The sequence below is a fragment of the Chamaea fasciata genome, unplaced genomic scaffold, assembly GCF_029207755.1.
Source record: "Chamaea fasciata isolate MVZ Bird 193981 ecotype frontalis unplaced genomic scaffold, bChaFas1.0.hap1 SCAF_2, whole genome shotgun sequence".
Taxonomy (NCBI): domain Eukaryota; kingdom Metazoa; phylum Chordata; class Aves; order Passeriformes; family Sylviidae; genus Chamaea; species Chamaea fasciata.
Window position 1 is genome coordinate 109939467 of NW_027094087.1, and position 12293 is coordinate 109951759.

Consider the following 12293-nt stretch of genomic DNA (forward strand, 5'->3'; position numbering starts at 1 on the left):
CCATTCCGTAGGAAGCCATGAGAAGGACAGTCATGACTCAGAGCACAAACAGTGGCAGCTTCTTCTTATAAGAAAGTGGACTGGAAGGCTAAGAGTAAGATGACCCTCCTTTTGTCAATTCTGAAAAGAAAGTAACACAAATTGTGATAATTTGTGGCCACAGCAGCTCCTAGGTTGTCTGTGAAGCCAGGACTTCTTCCTACAAAGGAGTCTGGACAGTGCTGTGGACTTTGGCTGATCACCTCTTTCAAAGGGCATCAGAGCCAAGAACAAGCTGAGACCCTGAAGGTCCTCACACCAATGACTTATGAAATGATATTATCATTTTAATGAGTAACTGTGTGCTGATGTTAATGAGCAATTAATTGCCAGTGCAACTGGACAGCACGTAGTTCTGAATTTCTGTTTTCTAAGTAAAACCTCTGGCTACTGGTATTTTCCTCGCAAATTAAAGTGTAAGGCTTCATGCCAGCACAGAACTTTCTGGGCTTGCAGATATACTAAGGGAAGATTTAACCTGAGCACACTCAGAACCACTGACTGCTAACATGAAGTAAAAACACTTCCCTAATTATCCAGTGAGGTGCACCTGGAAAAACTGAAGTGCAGAAATAAAGAAAACGAAGGCACTTTGACAGTCCCTGAGTGGAGATGAGAGCTGGCATTTGAGGACGGTGCAGGGTTTCTTGCAATCAGTCAGGAAGGTATTTGTAAAGTATTTCTGAAAACGTGGAGAAATAAGGACTGCAGCCTCTCCAGAAACTGGGTTACCTGAGTTGGAGGTTGTTCCTTTCAACTAACCTTGAAAAACGCTGGAATGGGCTCTTTTCTATTTTCTCCCCCTTCTCTTTTTGAGAACAACCATGGTGCAGTGAGTATGGAAAGCTACACGGTCCAGACGTTGAGGGATCATGTCACAGCTGGCTGTGAGTTGTACCTGAGCATCTCCCGAGAAGAGGGGAGTGTCTGATGCACCCTGATCCCATGGGATCACCCTGCACCAGCCCCACGCCTCGGTGACTGCAGGAAGGAAACCTGCCCGTGGGAAGGGAGCAGCAGCCAAAGAAAACGGGGAGTTTGCTCCTGTGCAGCCCGCTTGTGGCCTCGGAGGATGCCCAGCAGGATTCCTGCCAAAAAGCAGCGCCCAGCTGTGCTTCTCCATCCTGCCGACCCCCAGCCCAGCCCTTCCCTCTCATGCCCGTGGCAGTTCCCAAGAAAAGGAAGCTGAGGGACCGAGGAGTTTTTAATGCTGACAAATGTTGCCCACGGCTGGTAGAATTTGCAGTTTAAAGTCGTAATGGCCATTTTATATACGTTTTCTTGAACCGTCATCTGTGAACAATGGGCTTTTCCACAGAAATGCGAGTTTAACAACCCTAAGGCTCTTCTAATTTACACCATCAAGCTGATACAGAGAATAATTTAAAAATTAACTTTCCCTCTCCCCCTGGTTCCCACCCCAGTACAGTTACTGCAAACAGAGACCTCAGAGTGGAGGCTCAAAATGCAGCTGCATCCTGCATCTTCAGTGCCTGTAGCTCTGGCCTCGATTTCCAGAATTAACTCAAATAAATTATGCATTTCTACATGCTTACCCAGGAAAAGTCTGCACAGTGACACTGCAGAGTCACTCAGAAGAGGAAAAAAAATCTGACCCTGTAGTTCTGTGGATGACAGTTATTTTTTGCCCTTTGGCTGATACATTGCCACCTGGAATAATTTACTAAGCAGGGAAGTAATGAAATTACTGGAGTGCCAGACAAAGAGAGGGGGAAAATCAGAAGGAGGAAAAGGCAAATTCCCATCAACATCACACTCTAGAGCAATGAAAATGCCTCCCACCTGCAAACTTCTCAAAAACATTTCTGTGGAGCCTGGGCTGCTAATTCGGCTTCTATTTGTAGTGTCACAGAGCTGGAGCTTGTTGAAAGGGGATAGACATGAGTTTTAGGGAGGCAGTATTATGAACACTCTTTGGAAACTTCAGCAGGTGTGAGCATTAATATCCTGAACCTTGTTCCCTGTGCATATAAACCACAGCTTTCCCCCTAGTCTGTACCATGCTGTCTCTGTGATGGTTTTGAACTCCAAGGATCATCACAAGGCACAGAGGAGCTGGCTAAAATCCTTCTGTGTAGCTGTACCAGGTGTGTGGAGGGACCAGTGATGGCTCTGCTTAAAATTAGGCTTAAATTGTTCCTTTCCCATGTGCTGACTATTATCCAAAGAGAGTTACATTTGTCCTTGTCAGGGAGAGCCCACACATACTGTGGACTTCTTGTGGATTAGTGTTCAATGCAAGGCCCTGTAGGATGAAGTGATGAGCTGGCTGTAGCTTTAGAGAAAGATATACATTCATCTCCATGTCAGACTGGCAAGTTTTACACATTCATACATTAATTTGATTCACAAATATATACCTTTAATTTTCTTCTGATCTTCTTTCTCTGCTCACCTCCAAAATCTGCCTCTTTGTGGATGATACTTTTAATCCCCTCTTTTTTTTTCCTCCTTGCTCATTTCTTCTTATCCTAAAGCAATGACTTTCATTTTCTCCTTTGAAATCATCACAATCTGGCCTTGTGGTATTTAGTCATGCACCCTCTTCAGTTTTCCTCTAAATAAATATTTTGCAAATATGACAGCACGGAAGGGGATTGGAAAGAAATCAGAGTCCAGCACAAAACAGCAGATGTCCCCATCCTGCTGAAAAAAAAAAAACCAAAAACATCCTGGGCCATGGAGGCTGAGCCTGTGACTGACCTGGGGCTGGGAGCCTGCTGCTGCAGTCCCACCTTCTCCCAAAGTGTGGAAACTTCAGGTCATGCAGGGAACACTGTGAGCTGTGTGAGAGAGCTCCAGCTCATGTAGGAGGCTTCGCACCTGGGTACTGGTGAGCCAGAGCTGAGAATTTCTCAGGTTTGATGGTTTGAAATCTGTAGAAAAATCAATAATAAGGGGACCCTGAAAATAAACGACTGGTGATCTCACATCTACCCTTCTCCTATTTTTTTCCACGAGGGCACCTTGCTTAACGACATGCTGTAAAACACAAGCTTTACTACAACTCTGACCAGATCATCATGAGCAAGTGAGGTCTGACATTCAGGATTAGCAGAAGGAGAAGCAGCCAGCACAGTTCCCATCCTGCAGCTGATGAAGTGTACAGGATGTCTGCTGCTGTCCTCTGCAATCCCGGTTGATGACCAGGACAGAACTTGTGAAATAACCAGACAGCCATATGGTCAGCCAAGGAATTATGTAAATATTTTATCTGAAATATCCATAGGACAGTGACTCTGTTTTTCACACATGGCTTCATTTAGGAGTTATGGCCTGGGCATGTAGGTGCACAATACACAAACCCTGCTGTGCAAAGATTTTGCCATGATTTGAGCGTGACAAGTTGAGCATACATTAGGGATGGAAGATAGGAGGGTGATTTGGCCTTAGAATCTCTGGGAATCTATGGGAAGGAGTTGATTTTCCTGCACCTGCCTCTATCTTTGTACTATGTCAGTACATCTCAAGCAGAAAAGGGGAGGTGCTGAGTATACATCCATAGAATAAACCTCTTTTTTTTTTTTTCCTTTTTTCAATTCTCGAAATAAGGTCGGGAAATTATCTTTCTGTGCATGGACTTTCTGCAAGCTGGCAAAGAGGCTAAATTAACTGCATACATTATTCATTACAAATTATTCACTCTATGCAGCACATACTGATTGTTTAGAAAATTCCTTCTTTCTGTCCTAGAAATGTCACTGGCTGTAACTCCTTACCTCATCTTTGACAAATTCTGTTGATTGCTTGACTAGTTGTTTTAACTAATCCAGGATTATGGTTTGCAAGAATAATAATAGCCACTTCTCTAGCACTTTGCACATGAGGATCCCAAAACATGATTTCAAAATGCTAATTAATCCCCAGAGCACCTGGGAGATGAAGTATTCCTATCCTTACAGCAGATTTGTGGCACTTGAACCTTGTTGGGAGGTGGGAAGTCATTCTGCTGACTCACACAAACTGCTAGGTCAGGTGGGTCTCATTAGCTCCAACCAGAGAGAAAAAGCCAAGTGTTAAAAAGAGAGGGGGGAAAAGAGATGAAATTGAAAAAGGGGACATGGGAAAGGTGTCAGAATTGTGGGTTATGTTTGCTTTCAGAGTCTTGTTCTTAGTGTTGTCGTAGAGGTATCTGAATAAATTACAATTAAATGGGAATAAGCCCTTGCAGCCGGACTCACTAAGCTGAATCTATCAGGCCTTTCTTTGCTTGTGTTGAAGGGTGTGTATCCTGACTTACCTACATGAGCAGTCACGTTTGGGCTGACCCTGGCTGGGTGCCAGGCACCCCCCAAAGCCACTCTGTCACTCCCCTCCTCAGCTGGGCAGGGGAGAGGAAATATAACAAATGGTTCATGAATCAAGGTAAGGACAGGGAGAGGTCATTCACCAAATGCCACCATGGGCAAAACAGACTGAACTTGGAGATTAATTGAATTTTTTTACTGGCATAATCACAGAAAAATAATGAGAAGTCAAATAAATCTTAAAAACAACTTCCCCCCACCTCTCCCTCCTTCCCAGCTCTCCCTCCTGTCCCCCAGTGGCACAGGGAGATGGGGAATGGGGGTTATGGTCAGTTCATCACACGCTGGTCCTGCCACTGCCCAGGGAGAGAAGTCCTTTCCCTGCTCCAGTGAGAGATCCCTTCCCACAGGAGACTGCTCTCCATGAACTTCTGCTCTGTCCCATCCCACAGGCAACAGTTCTCCTCAAATTGGTTCAATGTGGGTACAACTTTTCCTCAGGGTCAGTCCTTCAAGGCCAGCTGGAGCTGCTGTGTGCGCTGTGCTGGGTGTGCAGTGACCCCTTGCTTTGGACATCTGCCTGTTTGGTGCCCTGACAGATCCCTGCCCAAAGATGAAGCTATTTGATGGCTGGAAGAAGAAACTGTTTTATCACCCAAACTGGTGACTGTGACAGTCTGGAAAACAGGCTGGATGATCAAGGATTTCCTTGCCTTTCCAGGTAGCAGAATGACTACGTCGGAATATTAAAAGCTATGAACTGAAGCCAAGTGATCTTTGGCTGGTGGAAGGACTTATGGGTGAAGAGTTTTTGCTGGATATACAAATAATTTATGAACTTCCACTGTTGCCTGTGGTGAAACTGAGATATACAAGGCAAGAGGAACTTATTCACTCACTGAAGCATGAGGAGATGTGATGATTTGGGTACTATCTTTGTGTCTTTTATGAACAATTTGTGATGTTTTAAATTTTGCCTGCATTTGTTGCTCTCTTAAGGAATCATGTGGAATGGCAGCTAAGGACTGAGCTCAGAGAGGGTGGCTCTGAAAGTGAAGCATGTTGTGCTCTGCAGCAAAGGAGAATAGAGAAAAACCACCAAGTAACCTGGATTTCCTTTCAGTGAATGTTTCCACTGAAAGTAAAGAGCAGAGGCACACAAATGTGTGTTACTCCTTTAAAGATAAACAGGACTGGACATTTAGGTGAAACAAATGGTAGCAAGGCTGGATAATTTAATGCATGCCAAGGGGAAGGGTAATGAAATGAGGTAGTGGGTGCATGACTCTTACCGGTGCCTTTGTGTAGAAGTGTGCAGTATGGTAGTCAGCATTTGTGCTCTAAAAATGTAATTACCATCTCAAGAACCAAATCCAGACAACCAACAAACACAGGCAGAATGGCAAGGGACAGCTCATGGCTGTAAGCTGCAGTATGTGGATGCTAATGTGCTGGAACTGAAGTTTTTTTGAAAAAAGGGAAGGGGAAAAATCAACAAATAAGCCCTGAAAGTCAAGACTACTCATCATTCAAGTCAAAAAACAATAGACTGCCTAGCAGGGACATTTAGACAGAAAGAGTGTGACACACCGAACTTACACATTGCTGCAGGTTCCACTTCGGGGCCCAATGGCATTGATTTGATTAAATAAGAGCAATAGGGGTATGGAGAACTGCTGCTTAAATTTTCAGTAAAATATCCTTGCCAGCCTTCATTGATGTAAAAATAAAGGACTGACTGGGTCCATATGACCTAATTCTATTCTTCTTTGCACCAGCAGACGAAGGAATTGCTTTCTGGAGGTTAATGGCTTTAGACTTGCATGTAAATGAGGGGAAAATCTGATCTTAAATCTCAAGGAAGTGAGAAGTCATGACCGGATTTAGCACAGACCTCTTCCACAGGGGCTGGCAGGGAGGGATTGTGCAATTAGAGGAGCTTTTAGCAGTGCCATTCATTCTGCAGTTGTCCTCCTATTTCAGTGCAGGTGAGGGTGAGGATTTGAGGAGGAAGGAGGTGGGAGAGTAGCTGTGGATAGGGCTTTGTGAAGGGCTGTCCCAGATCCCTCTGGGTGGTGTTTGTGTTGTCCCTTCCACAATGTTTTTCAGGTCAAGTTGCTGGACTGTCTATGCTGACTCACCTTGGGGAGCACCTGGGCCATGTGGGAATGTCCTGAGGGGAATCAGGGGCAGCCTGGGCAGCAGTGAGCTCCTCAAGCCTTGGTGACAGCTCTGGCTTCCTGAGATCCCAAATACACACCCCACAACGTGGTGCAGTGGAGCAGGTGATTGCATGACCCTGTTACCTCATTGACAGGACTCTTCAAAACCTTATCAACTTGGAAGGGGACCAGGAGCCTGCTCTTCCATGAAGGAATCCTGTGTTGGACCTGCAGGAACACATCCTGATTTAGTTGTGCCCCTGTGCTGATGAGAAAAGAGCAACATGGGCAGACAGGACCAGCCACGCTGTCCATCCTCACCTTCAGCTCCCCAAAGTTACATGTCCCAGACTGGTTTTTTTCCTGGTTTCTCTTTGACTGCTTGGCTCTCTCACTGCCCCTGGCTGGTGGCACTGTGCGACTTCTGGGTGGGCACCAGAGCTGCTCCCTACATGCAGAGCTCACAGATTCCTGCAGGCAGGGCAGGCTCTGGTGATGCAAACCCTGCCTTGTGCTGTCCTGCACCTCTCTGTCACCTGGGTGAGGCCAAACACAAACCAGAGAGGCTGAACAGCTACTCTGAGATTTGGAATCAGGGAGAAGTGATTTTCAGTGATTTTCCTGTTCAAAGGGCAGAGAAAACAACAGCATGTTCGCTATGGATATCAGATATCTGAAAAAACAAATGCAGCCCTTGTGTAGCTTTATGGGCTTCAGCAAAATTAGCCTGGGATCAATGGCAGGCAGGAGATCAAAAGTTTTCAGGTGGGAGCTCTTCAGGACACACCTGTTTTCCCTCTGTGGAGTGGATAATGTGTTTCTGATGTTTTGTTATCTGCCAGCTCAAAGATGGTCTGGGGCTGGCATCCGTCCATCCATCCATCCATCCATCCATCCATCCATCCATCCATCCATCCATCCATCCATCCATCCATCCATCCATTCTTTTCCTGGAAAAGGGGATGCATGCCTTGGAACTTGAGTCCCTGGGGTCTGTGTAGCTCAGGAGGCAGTATGGGGGCAATGAGGCTGAAGTGCTTCTCCTCCAAGAAAGGGATGCAGAGGTGAGACAGGACAGAGAAGAATGTGTTATTAAAGCAAATTCTCTCAGCTGTGCTATGCAGCTTCAGGGTCCCAAGAATGACATTTCCCATGTAGACTTTCATTCATTCTTCAGGAGAGAAAAAAAAAAGGTATTCTGGCATTGCCTACATGATCTGTGATTTTATTTACCTTAATCTGTTACTTCATTTGCTCTCTGTTTGCTGCCTCTTACCTCTTTTGTATGTTTTGCCTCTTGCTTCATTTCTTAATGAAATGTGATTTCCACCGTTTTCTGGCTCTTTCAAATCATCAACAAAAACTTGGCATGGCTTTTTTATAAAGACTTCCTACTAATATACTTGTAAAATAACTTTAATCAATGCTACCTCTTGGGGAATTCCTAAGTAATTGCTAGAATACAACTAATTATTGTGCTGTTGCTTTGCCATTCAGTCGTTACTCTTCTGTGTAGTCGTAACTTTTACTAAATATTAGCTCTCTGATGAGCACCCCTGTTAGGCTGGGGGTTTTTTTCTCAAGAAAATGTGTAATTTACTTAATTAGCTCCATTCATCTGTTTAACTCCTTTGCTGCCATGTTACCACTTTTGAGAATGTCTGGCATTTCTAGCTGAAAAGCCTGAGAGGAACTTCCTAACGAAGAAGTAGGTGGCTTCAGCTTTGTGAGCGCTTACTTACTGCAGGGAAAATGGTCAGTACCCTTTTCCTAAAGGACAAACCCCCAAAATATCGATGCCTTTTGTTTCTCAGGAGGTTCAAAATGGGAAGGGTGAATATTATCCAGAAAAGTTTGGGGGGGGGGGGGGGGAAGATGTTGAGTGTTGTGGTGCTGAGAATATTTGGGTTTTTTCCTAATTAAATGCAGAATGTTGCTGGTGTTGTAGCTCTGTTTAAAATGAAGGCTAACTTCTTTTTCGTCATACTTTAGACTGATGGAACCATAAAACAGCTCAGGTAAGAAGGAACTTTGAGAGATCATCTGGTCCAACCTTCCATGGGAATGGGAGCCTAGATGAGGTTATTTAACACTTTGTCCACATCTCTGGGGTGGTTGTTACACTGAGGGATTTGATTTCTAATGCTGAAAAAAACTCTTTCTTACACTGAGATGAAATCTCTTGTCTTGTAGCTTGTAACTGTTACCTCCTTGTCTTCTCCATGTGGCTCCTTCTGAAGAGGGAGGTTCAGGTCTTTTTGTAGCTGCCCTTCCAATAATGAGATACAGGGACTGGGTTCCTCTGGGACTTCTCCAGAGGAAAAAGAACTAATTCTAGTAAAGACAAAGGCAACAAATGTATTGAGACTTCTGCCTTGCCAGCATTATGATGTTTCCCTGCCCCATTAGCAATGGACTTTTGTCTTGCCTGTACTTCCACTTACTGCCCACGGATCTGAAGATCCCTTGCTTCTTGGACTTGGCATCCTTAGCCAATTTCAGTTCTAGAGGAGCATCAGACTTCCTGTCTAGGAAACTGTTGAAGTTTTAAAGCCATTTAATACCATTAAAAATGTGTTTATCTGTATCAATTGCAATGTGTTACCTTCTTGTTATCAGTTTCCAAAGATTCTATGAAACACACTTTTTTTCCCCTCTGTGGTAGCCTTGGCTTTTGCCTGTATGCAGTGAGGTGGTGTGTGCTTAGGCACTGCCACTTGGAGTAGTCTGTGGCAGTTCATTATTGTTACTATTGCAATAATTATATTAGTAAAGCAAAGCTATCACTAAGGTCTGCAATGACAGCAGAAGCTTCTTGCAATTTATTTAACACTGGGTACTGGCAGGTAATAATGCCTTGAAGAAGTGCTCATAAAAGACACTTTCCCCCCTAACCAGGTTAGAAAGGTTCTTATGAAATTATTGCAAGCACTGTATCTTATTCAGATTCTGTAAAATAATAGATTCTCCTGTAATGTAGGAGTGTGGGGTTTTTTGTTTGGGTTTTTTTTTTTTTTCTTATCAAGTCTCTGCTGACCCTTTTAGGATTATTCCACCTCAGTTGCACATCAATGCACCTGAGCAGTAGCACAAACTACACAAGCCCCAGGGCTGTGCCCCATCCCTGGTGTCTGGCAATAAGAGGGGCTGGGTTGGCTTGGCTGACCCAGGAAATTCCTGCTTCCTCATTCCATGCCCTTTCCTACCTTGCTCTCTTTTCCTGGTTCAGTGGTGCATGGCCACAGGCAAGGTGTGCAGACCCAAGGGGCAGGGAAGCTTGGAAATGAGCTGGGAATTCCATCATCCCAGCACTTCTTTGCTCATTGAGTCATGGGATTATGTTAGTAGCAAACCTGACTGGCATTATCTCCCCATATTTGGGGACAAGGGGGAGAAAAATGCTCCTGGGTACATTTGCAGGGTAAGGGGAGGTGAGGGCATTTTGTCCTCCTGTGGGGCCTCATGGTTACCAATGGCAAAAAGAAAAGAAAACTGAAATATTGATGGAATTTCTCATGCACCTGGCATTTTCTGTAGTGCTGTGGAAAACTCTAGGTGGCTTAGTTGTCATCTGTGTATGATCTATTGTAAAAAGTCCCCCTTTCAGACATTCTCAATCTCTGCTTAATGAAGAGACAGGCATCATGAGAGCAGTTTGTAACAAATTTATTAGCCAGTCATATGCATTTAATTAATGTATAGCTCTGTATACTACTTGCAGGCTAAATTAATAAGGAACAGAAACAGATGGATGCTTTTATCTCGCTGAAAATGAAGACACACTTAATTTTCTCTGCTGCTGATGTAATTCCAGCCTGATCTGCTGCCAGAGGTTCTGGTGGTAAATTTGCCTGCTGAACTTTTCAAGGTGTAAAGAGCATTTGGATCAAGCCTGACTCAGAGTGGTGGCACTTCATTTATTCCCTGGTGAAGAACCTGTCTCCCTTGCCCTCTCCTTTACCTCCGAGTGTTGTTTAAATGTTTTCTTAGTATGTGGAGGAAGCTAAACTGGGAAGGCAAGGCGCCAGTCAGTGATACAATTTGCATGAGTCCAGCGTGTAATGAGCACCATGAAGATGTACCAAGTCCTGAGGACTGACCTGCAACCTCCCAGAGTGTCCTGATAATATTGCGAGGGGGCTGATCAGGTGTGCTTTGCAAATCAGAAGGGTTTAATCAATGGGAAAATAACAAACGATGCAAAAACAAAAAGCAAAAGCCCAGCACGGTGCAAGGAAGCCCTTTTGCACCTGCTAAGGCACCCCAAAAAGCCTTGAGCATCTCTGAGCTGCTTAATAAGTACACAATGATCAAGGAGGGGCAATTTGGCTTGCTGCCAATAAAACGACTACAAAATTTGTTAAACATTTCCAAAGCCCAACCCATGCCCCTGTGCTGGCACTGGGCCAACCACGGTGAGAGAAACACAGAAAGTTCTGGTGCTTTTCCACGAAAGCCAGGGGTGAAACTGGAATCCCTTTTCCTCATTTGGAAACATTTGCTTGGGTGTGGAAATGCCCTGCAACAAGTCAGGTGCTTGTGCCAGGAAAATGCAGGCTGTGTGTGACCTAAATGATCACCTGCCAAGGTCAGGGGAGGGCTGGCAGGTCAGTCCCCAGCAGGAGAGGTCCCAGGGGGTGGCTCCCGTCATCTGAGCAGCTGCACACACTGATCCTCTCTAATTCCTTGTGTGGTGTCACCCGGGAGTCATTCAGCATCCCAACAACAGCTTTGTTCTGATTAATGCAGCCCAGCAAGGGTTTCCACAGGAATCAGCCATGGGATGCTTTGGAGTGTGTGAATCTAACACTAAGTAGCTACAGGTGGCCTTTGCTGTTAGAAGGGTAAAAAAATGTAACTTCACATTGCTGAATCCTCCTGGAATTGCACACTGTGGGCAGCAGAATCCCTGAAGATGCATTTGTGTTCTCTTTAGCCTCGAAGTCACCAATCATCTGTGGTTTTCTCTGTCACCTGTGTGTTAAGATGTTAAAACAGAAAGGGCAAGGCTCTGCAGCTATATTAAAACAAAGCCAGAATGAGACCCAAGAATGTCATGGTGTTCTATAGTATTTATCTAAGGAAGAAGTGTCTCAAAGTGTAGATGACACACTACACCAGCAGAACAAGTGAGTCACTTTGAGAAGAACTGAGCAGACCTCTATTTCTTTCCAGCCTTTCCCACCCAAACCACCCCCCACCAAACCAAAACCAACCAAACAACAACAAAAATCAAACCAAAAAACCCACCCCAAGAAAATACCAAAACCCCCAAGCAATGAGCAGTCAGGCCTGTCAAAGCATTGTCACTTGCATAAAAACCATTTTCTCTTAAATTCCTCCCCTGGTTTCATGGTCAAACTCAAAATATGTTTTTAACTGGAAGACTTCAGAAAGCTAGCTGTTTACTTCCCATACACAATATTTGTCATTGTTTGACAGTTTACAAAATGTGTATGTTCGGATGAAATGGCCTTTTTCTTACAGAAAATTTCCAACCTGTTCAAGTTTTAGTTTTAAGTGGCTCCAGCATGTGAAGCAGTGTGTTATATTTAGTTCCTCTGTCAGGTGCTACTCCTAATGAAGCTGTGCAGTGGGCTATTCAGTCATGAGCCTTAAGTGTTTTTCTTGAGACAATAAAAAAGGAAGGAAGCGTCAAACAACAGGAATAGGAACAGTGAGATTTCAGTGAGGAGAAAGGGCAAAATCAGCGGACCTGGGAATACTCCTAGGCACACTGCCACCATTAAAATCCAAAAGAAAGCATATGGTGAACTGTGACACAATATTCTGGATAATCAGATAATTTAGCAAGATTTAGTGG

At 44.5% G+C, this 12293-nt stretch overlaps 2 long non-coding RNA genes across 2 annotated transcripts; both read left to right on the forward strand.

Moving 5' to 3' along the window:
* The first annotated feature begins 4106 nt into the window (after window positions 1-4106).
* LOC136285630 (uncharacterized) lies at window positions 4107-5980 on the forward strand. The gene is made up of 2 exons (XR_010719501.1): window positions 4107-4425; window positions 4809-5980. It is a non-coding gene; the product is annotated as an uncharacterized lncRNA (long non-coding RNA).
* A 1692-nt stretch (window positions 5981-7672) lies between these two features.
* On the forward strand, window positions 7673-12244 carry LOC136285629 (uncharacterized). The gene is made up of 3 exons (XR_010719500.1): window positions 7673-8224; window positions 8462-8487; window positions 10191-12244. It is a non-coding gene; the product is annotated as an uncharacterized lncRNA (long non-coding RNA).
* The last annotated feature ends 49 nt before the right edge of the window (window positions 12245-12293 follow it).